Below are 9464 nucleotides of genomic sequence, written 5' to 3'. Positions count from 1 at the left end.
ATCACTGCTCACTAGAACTTAAAAAAAAAAAAAAAGAAAAAAATGGAAAGGAAAAAAAGAAGAAGAGTTAAAAAAAAAGAAAAAAAAAAAGGGATTTTAAGAATGAACTTGGCTTTTAGCCAAGGCAGCAAAGGAAAACGAGACAATCTTGTTTTGGCAACCAGGTATGTTTAGGTAAATGCTGTCTGCCATTACCAGTGTTCTCTCAGGGGAACTCTGCTTAAGGCTGGACAAACTCCCTTTCTGGGAAGAAATCATCTGTGTCTCACTTCACATGGGACAATGGCCATCAGCTGACTGAACTGAACATGTAAACAAAGCTGCCTCAGCAGTCTGAAGTTCTTGTTGTACCGGGGAAAAAACCTCCTGATCAGTTTCTGGTATCATCAGCCTCAGTTTTTCACTAAAAAATGCATTAACCCTTGCTACTGATCAAAGAGGCTTTTAGTAATTTTAGTACCTTTATTTTTTGCTTTTGTAGTAGCTAAAGCTGTGCATTTTACCATTTTTTATGGGAAAGTATTTTCTTGCAGTCATACATTTCTCCAGATTTCTGTGTTGGAATTGGTCATAATTATAGAATTTTTAGGTTGGAATAGACCTGTAAAATCATTGAGTCCAACCATTAACTCAACACTACCAAGTCCACCAAGTGCCACATCCACATGTCTTTTAAATTTCTCCCGGAATGACGACTTGATCACTTCCCTAGGCGGCCTGTTCCAATGCTTGACAACCCTTTCTGTGTAGAAATTTTTCCTAATATCCAATCTAAAATTGTTTGCAATCTAAAGATCTTTTCCAAAGTTGGCATTTGATGACAGTACAGGAACACAGAATGACCAGAGCATGTCTGAGGAAGCTGGGGTTGTTTAGCCTGGAGAAAAGGAGGCCCAGGGGTGACTTTATCACTCTCTACAACTATTTGAAAGGAGACTGTAGTGAGGTGGGGATCAGTCTCTTCTTCCGGATAACAACCAACTGGATAAGAAGAAATGGGCTTAAGTGTTACCAGGGGAGGTTTAGATTTTTTTGTGATACAAGTAATTTTCGGCCTGACTTCCTCTTAAGGGAAGGCTCGAATGAGCATGCCAGCGCTCTGCTTTTTTAGGGGAGTCTCTCACTGGTCCCTCCCTACAGATGCTAAACTCCCTGCTTAGTCATAGCCATGTGTGTGACAGTGCCCCAAAATGCTTCATGAAAGTACCTCGTGGGGAAGATAGGGGAATCCAAGAAATCATCTGCAGAATTCGACATCAGCGAATTCCCACAAGAGCTCAGCCTTGAGGTTCAAACCCACAGAGTGCCCCAGTCCACTCATCCCGCACAGGTGGACTTGGCTTCTTTGCTCATGGAAGTGCTAATTCGTGCAGATGACCAGCAGCTGAGGACAAAGCACGAGAAGAGATACTGACCCTCAGACTGCACCACACACTTTTTTTTTAAAGGTGTGTAAAAAAGCAAGTTTGTTCAGTATCTCTAGGTAGGCTGGTTGGGTTTTTTTTAACTATGATGACAATGAAGGAGGAGATGTAGCTATCCTGATAATCCCAGTGCTCTGTAGTGGTAGCCCACAGTCTGTCAAAGCCTCTGTAAGCTTCTGGCTTGCTCCATGTGCAATTCAGCCGACCCACTTTCAGTGTTACAGCTGCCACAGTTAAATTACAACCTGAACATTGGTTTTACTCTACTACTTTTCTCATATTGATTTAATGAATTGTTAATGATGTGGTTTAGAGTCACCATGATTCATCAAGACACAGACCTCTTCCAGTCAGGAGAGCAGATAATATTGTGAAGGTACATGATTATTGCGGCATGAGACCCATATTTTACATCATATTATAATGAAATCAATTTGGGCCTCCCTGTTGCCCAGAGGTATTAAAGATAGATTTTGGTATCATTCAGCTCAAGAGAGCAATCAAATTTTTGCTGAAAAGTTCTTTTCTCTAAAGATATTCATTGATATTTTGGCTGGGAAAAGAAGAAAAACTTCTTCCGAAAAAGCGATCCAGAAACAATAGAATCAGTAAACCTCAAGCAAAAAGGTGACCTGTCAAAGTGAATATAGTTAAGAAGAACATCTGAACATCTGCTATGTAGTTACTTTGGTGAGAGGACACCGAAGGAGAAGTAGTCTCACAGGTAAAGCTCCTTTAAAACTTTTCTAAGAAACAAGGTAAACTGAATGTACTCAATTGTACCTTATTACCCTGTATATGCTATGTTTCACTTATTATGGGCTACGGATAAGAGTTCACCACACAAACTCAGTTGTTTTATGGTCCAGTGAAATTGCCTTGACTGCTTAAGATATAACTTCCACATTTCCCTGAAATAGGACTCAGAATTAATGAAAAAGCTGGCAGCTGAACTTCAGCATAACATACTCTTTAATGTGTTAACATCAAAAAAGTGGGCAGAATGCTGCATTTTTGCACTGTATTCCCATTGATGCATGGCAGTAATTCAGAGAGTAGTCTCTTCCATAGAGGTTGGGCCCAGTAGTGAATATACAGGCAATAGAGACAGGAGAAAAAAGATTATTATATTACATAGCAACCAGCTTTCTATCTAGAAGCCCAATTTAGATAGTAACATTTATGGCATAAAAGGAAGGCAAAATCTGGGCTAGTGGAGCTGTTGTGCTCCTAGCGGTATGTTGGTGTCACCCTAGGATTTAAATCCACCTGGATCCACCTTCTGTGGCCGGCAGAATTGAGGAAGACTCATTTGAAGGCCTAGAGGGAAATAGATGGAAAAAGGTCATATGGGGTTTGGTTTGGGTTTTTCCAAGTTTGCCTGCTGCCACTTGCACAGACTGGTCATGGCTTTCTGGGGCTGTGGGTTAACAAGTGAGGCACTGGAGGAACAGTCTGACTGTGCTGTAACTTGCCCATTCCCACACATCCATCACCACATTGACTCGTCTTTGGCTGCTGCAGACTAACAGGTAGCAGGAGCAGGCCCCGATGTCACAATACAGCACTGGCAGGGCAGAGGAGGACACTGAAGCTGGTAATGCAGCTGTGCAGCCCCCAAATCAGCATTTTGGCAGGGTTACTGCCCTGGCCCATGGCTGCAGGGACTCCTGCTTGTGGAAACTTCAACAGGAACTGCTGTTTCACTGGGACAAATGTATATTTTTAATGTCCTTATCCCAAAGGCATTACATAATAATCTCTAACAGTTCTGATCACATGTGGGCAAGGAAATACATTAAATATATAAGAGTTAGTCTTCTGAATTCATCTTAAATACCAATATCCTCTATTTATATGATAGGAGCAGTAAATTTGCCCTGATTCTGTTCTAAATCTACATGGCAATATGGTTATTTTATTTCAGCTTTCTTTGCCAATACTGGGAAATCTAACACGACTTTACAGTGTGAGAACCAAAAAATTGATTTAATACAGCAGCCTACTTGCAATCCCAGGCTTAAGTGAAATACTGAGGGTAAAATCTGTCTAGTGTGTGTCTAGCACTGATCACCAGATCTATGAGCTCTGCACGAGCAACACAACAAGAATCATTACAGAAAATGTGTGTGCATCATGTAATAGAAATATTTGCTTGTTAGATCTATAATTTAAACTGTCTCCCCTAAAAGAGCAAAATAGCTTAACAAATTTTCCCTCAGCCACACTGCTTAATTGCAGCTGGTTTCTCAGAGCACTGCTGTACCCAGTGGCCTGGGAGGAAGAGAAAGCTCTTTCGTGTATAATATAAGAGGTTTCACTGTAAATGATTCAGACTGCAAAAGGTTCAGTTCTGCTGTACATGGAAAGAAGTTGAACAGTTATTAAAAAAAATTTAGATCCAATGTGTGGTAGTTGAAATTCTTCTCAGTAAGGAATATTATATCCAATCTGAACAGTCTGAATTTAATCCTGTAGTGTAAGTATCTGACATCAAAGTATAAAAAATGGAATAGTCCTGCAGAAAAAGTAAATAAATGAGAAGTGTAAGTGAAGAGGAGAAAAACAGATTTTACATTTAAACCTCTATAAATTTACATTGATTTTTCATCCTGCAGTTGTGGTGAGTGGTGTTTGAATTAAGGCAAAATAATATGTTTTTATAAAATAAGAACAAAATGATGAAATGAGCACTGCAAGTATAACAATACGTAAAATATCGTGCAGCTGTATATGCAGATATCAATGACCACCATCAGCGCTCTGCCCACTGCGCTGAGGAATGGCAGCGTATTTCTGACCCCGTATATCCCCCCAGCACCTCCAATACCCTGTTAAAGACGTGCTTGCAGTGACTGAAAACATTTGAAGGAAACTTTGATTTATTTTTTTAATTCATGTGAAATGGGAAGATTCTGAAAGAAAGTGATTGAAGGCGCCATTTTGTTTCAGTGGAGCAGCCCACCGAAACATCGTAAAGCAGCTCCCCTTCCCTCTGGATAGTCCAGCATGGTCTTCCCAGGAGCTAATATAGTCTCCCTGGGATAGACATGACACTGACAACTGTTCCTTTTTTTAAGTAGCTAAAATGTTTCTAGCTATCTAAATTCAATGGAAACAGAACACTGTATGTAAATCACAAAGTGTTTAGTTAAGAATCGTCTGCCAGGTCTCTGAGGCTCTTAGAACCACAGCAAATTTAAATAGAAAAGTAAGGAACAAACTGCATTATGAAATTTTTTAAGTCAAATGTAGCAAGGCTTAAGGACGTTACTTGAGTGTCCTGAAAAGCCCAGGGAGGATATTTGCACTGCTCTATAGTGACAAGCTTTGGACTTCAGGCGATATTTGTTAGCAAGCTTCAGCATGGTGTGTTCATGCAGATGGAAATTAAAAGCTCCAGAAAATACAATCTCATGGAAATCTTTGCTCATATTACAGAACCTGACTCTTATCACAACTGTGTACTGAAAGCAGAGGGACTTGCAAAATCTGTCTTTTATTGATCTACAATGCATTTTATAGTTTTCATTCCTATAGTATTTGAATGCTTTTCATGTGTTTTCAGATTACACAGAACTCTCTCACAGAATATATTTGTAATAGATATTATTTTTAAATTTAAAAAAAAAGTTTCCAGTTATTTACAACAGAAGAAAGAAGATTTCCTGCTGGGTGGGGACCAACCAAGTCATCCAGAGCTTTGAGATGGCTTCTCCTTAAAACAATCATCTGTGATACACAAGAAAGGCTTTGGTTCTTAAGAGCTATTTCTGGTTAGAACATAAATGAGAACTATTTACTATTTAAATAAGAGCAAATATAGACTAAGACAAAGCAGGCAATTTAAAAGAGACTCTACCCCTACTCATTGCATTCTTGTTGAACGGGTTCTTTTGCTACGCCTCACTTTAGGGCCATTTAAATGGCTGTAAGGGCCATAGTAATGTCTGTAAGGGTCTGCTTCCCACTAGTGACCTTTGGTTAAGTTCCTTTCCTAATCTCAACTCTCTTGTTTTAGAAGTCAGTCCTCTAATGCTTTTGCAGAAGGTTTTGTGGACACATTTTTTGCTAGTAACAATTTACAGAAATAGTACTGAGAGCAGGCAGATACATCTTCAAGATACATCACAATCTTTAAGCAGAGATTTTAAATTCAGTTAAAAAATTACTAGCCTGGGCAATCATAAAGAACAATCTGGGAGACCAGAAGGGTATTTAATGCTATTTCTTATGTACCTGCAAACCACTGAAAGGAAGCAATTTTGTACCAGTATATGTAACCTTTCATTTACCTTTACAGTCTCCAAATAAGCATGTATTAATTTAAATTCTAATAGCCTACAGCAGGTTTTCAAATTGAATAGAGTGAGAAATTTTAAAAGGTCGTAGGAATAAAGACAAGACTTATCTGGTTAGCTAAAAGGGTTCCTTTGATGTTTATATCTTCCCAAGTTTCACTGCAATTAAGAACTGGCAAAACAGACTTGCAAATAGAACCACTTAGTGTTAGTACCACAGCAGTATTAGCAGGCATAATCAACTATCACTGCTTTGTGCTAAGCATTTCACGACCGTATAATGATCAGCCAGGTAGCCAAGCACCAGCATTGCTGGAGTGTTTTCATGTGCTCTTGTGATTCTGCAGTATGGCCTTGGCTCAGCCAGTCTTCAACCAAGCCAGCTTTAGTGCCCTGGGAAACACAATCCTACTTAGTACTTGCCTATTATCTATACAATTCATTAATTGTAAGCAAAGATTGCTCTTGTATTAACTCAGGCTCTTGTGGTAGTCATAGGGCCAGCAGGTAATCTCTGGTGGCTGCCAGTTTGGCCAATACAAGTAACAACAGTTAGGAGGCAGGAAGAGTGTGGCAGCAGAGAATAAGAAGCATAGTTACACCTTTTTTTTGTGTGATTGGAGTAACACTTTGGTGATCCAGGGCACAAATCTCGGAGACACCTATGTGCCACAGAGAGGAGACTGGTGCAGAAGGAATCACAGACAGATGATCAGGCAGTATAATCAAAACGATGGGGTTTTTTTTAGGAAACCTGTTAAAATTGAGTGGTTTGAATATAAACCGGAAATATCATGCATTGGACGTCAGCAGTTTTCTAACTCCTGTGCACTACATCAGAAACTCAATTTGGTATTTGGGAGTCCTGCTTACATAGGGAAATTTTTAGATGGCTAACAGCCAGCATCACAGCCCTGGGGCATCTTTTCTAGAGATGTGTCCACACTGAGGGTCTGTAAGAGCTGAGCAGGGCATGTAAGATGCACAGCGTACACTGGGGACTTCATGGTTTTTGAGTCCCCTGACTGACCTCCAGGGATGCGCGAATCATCAGGCTCAGTGTCAGAGGTGGGAATGCCGTAAAATGCAATTTATTTCCTCTTCCTGTACACCAAGTACTGCAATATATACAGACTCCTAAGTAAATGATTTTGGATACATAGTTATAAATTACAGCCACACACAATCCCACAGTTTTAAAACAACAAAAAAACACCACATATTGTTCTCATGTACTCTTCAGTTGCTTTATAGGACTCCCTCTGTTCGTGACTCTTTCTGTTATTGTTGGAAGAATAAATCTTCTCAAAGTAGATCGTCGTAAGGATGGAATCTGTCCAGTGACCACTTAAGTAGAAGTTTGCTGTCAGAACCAGTTTATTTCAGCTGTGATCATGAAAAGTCTTATGTGTATTTATTTGTTTGTTCTCCAGTAGTATCTTTAATATTGAGACACTCTACTAATTTCTTTAATGTTTTCCAGTATTTTTCCAAACAGAAGTAGATAAAGACATAAGAAAAGGGTTTTCTTCAGCACAGATAGGACAGCCTTATATGTCATCAGGTGTCCAACATTCCTTGGTTACCTCAGTACAGACTTATTATTGGCACCCAGATGTATTTCCTTCTGCAAAACTGACTTACATTGTTTGTGCTCTTTGACAGTCATTGCTCTGTAGTTTTGCTATGAAAAGAAGGATGGACTTGTGATTCAAGCATATAAGCAAAAGTTAGTGTCCAGTTTTTTTTCCTCTGGCAGTGTCATGTATTTCACCAAACTTGTGAGTATTTTGTGCCTTTTTTTTCTCGTCTTTTCCTCATCCTCTGTACAGCAATGCTCAGAAGGGAAAAATAGGAGAAAGTTAATCCAGTTGTTAGCAGACACAGACAACTAAGCACCTGTTAGCAGATGAAATACAGTCACTACTGTGTGGAGGCCCAGAGGCATTTTCTCAGGTGTACAACCTCCTTCAGGGTTGTACATCTGATGAATGACAAAATGGTGGTGCCACCTCTGCCCCCAGTGCACAGCTCAGGACAGAGACCATCCCTGTAGCTCCCTACTCTGAAGGGGTAGGCGACTAGAGGACATGCCAAATAGGAAGGTACATCACTGTATCACTTCTTTAGGACAAAAGAAGCCTTCTGACGTGTTTCAGACAAGTGTCTACAAAACCAGAAGCAGTTTCTTGTTGCAGGTACTAAAGCAGGGGGAGCTTTAGTACTTCTGAGTTTCTAGGTGTTGTCCTCAGAAGCACAGGCAGAGGCAGCTTTTGGGAAGAACAGGCAGGTGGAATTGACCAGTGGTTATAGAGGATGATTAAAGGTTAACTGGGATTCATTTTGCTAGAAATATTGTGTGATATGGAGTTTGAACATGTGAGTAAAGGGCACTGATGAGACAGAACCTTGAAATAGCATCAGCTGGAAAGACAGGTCATGCTGGAGCTTCATCAGCACCTGTGATGTACAGCTCTGCTTGTGGGCTGGCTTAGAGGTGTCAAATCATGAATATTATGGGATCATGTGAATTCCCATGTAGGCTTCAGGTAGAGGCACAGAATTCTGGAGAGGAGGGGTTTCTGGTGGCCATTTTCATCTGCAAAACCTGCATGGGGAGGCCAAGGGAGTCATGACTCCCTGTATGCAAAAGCGGGGAGTAGGAGGCACACAGGGCAGGGAGTAAAGACATCAGTCTCCAGAAAGGTAGGTTAGATAGAGACAGAGATGTCTGAAGCAGACTCCAGGTAGGAGGATCTGCAGTAAAATTTAAGACAGCCTTATCTCAAGGCAGGCAGATCTGCCTGCAGGCTGGGTCTCTCTTTTATGCTTGGCCAAGCTCCTAGGGTGAAGTTCGAGTAAGTGCTTCACTTTGCAAGGACCTGTTGGTCCCCAGCCCTGTGGGAGCTTCTGAGCAAACACACAGGCTGTGGAAGAATGCTGAAGGCTCTCTTCTGCCCAAAGAGTTTATGTATACTGAATACAGAGGGTTCTTCTCCACCTCATCTATTGTCCATTTATCATACAGAAACAGTGATACCAGGCTTTTCTTTTTTTAATTTACTGTTTATTTTTTGTAATGCAACCCATGGTTACAAACTGCTATTTCAGTTTTATCTTATTTTAGTTCTATTTCAACATTACAGATACTTCAAGAGAAGCCCATACTTGCAGAGGTAAACTACAATGACAAAATCTCATGTGCCTATAAAGAGTGCTTTAAAACCAGAGTGCATTACAAGCCAGTGCTGCACAGATGCTTGTGAGACTGAGAAAAACAACAACAGAACTGGGTAGACAGGAAAGCAAAGCTATCAGAGATCAAAACTGTACCTCATTAGTCTCCGTTTAAAAGTGACGTGACGTGGTTTTACATGCACACCTGCAAATGTTGCTTGTTTCATTCACACAGAAGGGTGGATTTATTTTGTATAATTAGACCTAATCTAATTACTTTTAGGGCATATGCAATGGGCATATTTCATGTGATTTGCAAAGATAAGGCTCTGTGGAAGACTTGCAGAAGCCTTACTTGATGTTGACTAAACAGCATTTAGTTTGCTAAGAACCCACTGCCATAACAAAACAGAAATTCAGGTACAACAGGTATTTTGAAATACCAGATTGCTTCTCTGATGACTAACATGCAACTAGCAATATAACAGATCTGCTTACTAGAAAAGAAAAGGCATAAAACTTGTTTCTTATGTCTCTCATGCGACATGGTAAGAACAAACCC

Source organism: Corapipo altera, unplaced genomic scaffold (assembly GCF_003945725.1).
Source record: "Corapipo altera isolate COAL_440 unplaced genomic scaffold, ASM394572v1 44, whole genome shotgun sequence".
NCBI classification, from domain to species: Eukaryota; Metazoa; Chordata; class Aves; order Passeriformes; family Pipridae; genus Corapipo; species Corapipo altera.
The sequence above is the reverse complement of the archived record's forward strand: the minus strand, read 5'-3'. Positions refer to the sequence as shown.